This window comes from Tupaia chinensis, unplaced genomic scaffold (genome assembly GCF_000334495.1).
Source record: "Tupaia chinensis unplaced genomic scaffold, TupChi_1.0 Scaffold000049_1, whole genome shotgun sequence".
Lineage (NCBI taxonomy): Eukaryota > Metazoa > Chordata > Mammalia > Scandentia > Tupaiidae > Tupaia > Tupaia belangeri.
In genome coordinates, this window is record NW_006159507.1 from 1,472,848 (window position 1) to 1,473,216 (window position 369).

Consider the following 369-nt stretch of genomic DNA (forward strand, 5'->3'; position numbering starts at 1 on the left):
GGATTCCTGGCACAGACCAGAGAGGGTGTCTGCCCTGCCCTTCGCGGCATAGCTGGTCGGCTGCCCAGAGGATGCCTGGCTGCCGGGGCGGCAGGAGGGAGCAGGCCTGGCGGCCATCCTGTCCCGAGCTGCTGGGCCACCGGGCAGCGGGAGTTTCTCTCCCCGGACTTACTGTACATGATTCAGCGCCAGCCCCAGTTGTGAAATCTGGGAATCTTGTGGGCAAGGCCAGGCCCAGGGGATGGCTGTCTGGGAAAGGGAGGCCGGGAAGGGGTTAAGGGGGGCAGTGGGGGCCCCCTGGGGAGGCGCCAGGCCAGGCCGGCAGAGAAGGCGCTGCTGCTGCCCGGGCTGGCCGGCTGTGGCCTCTCT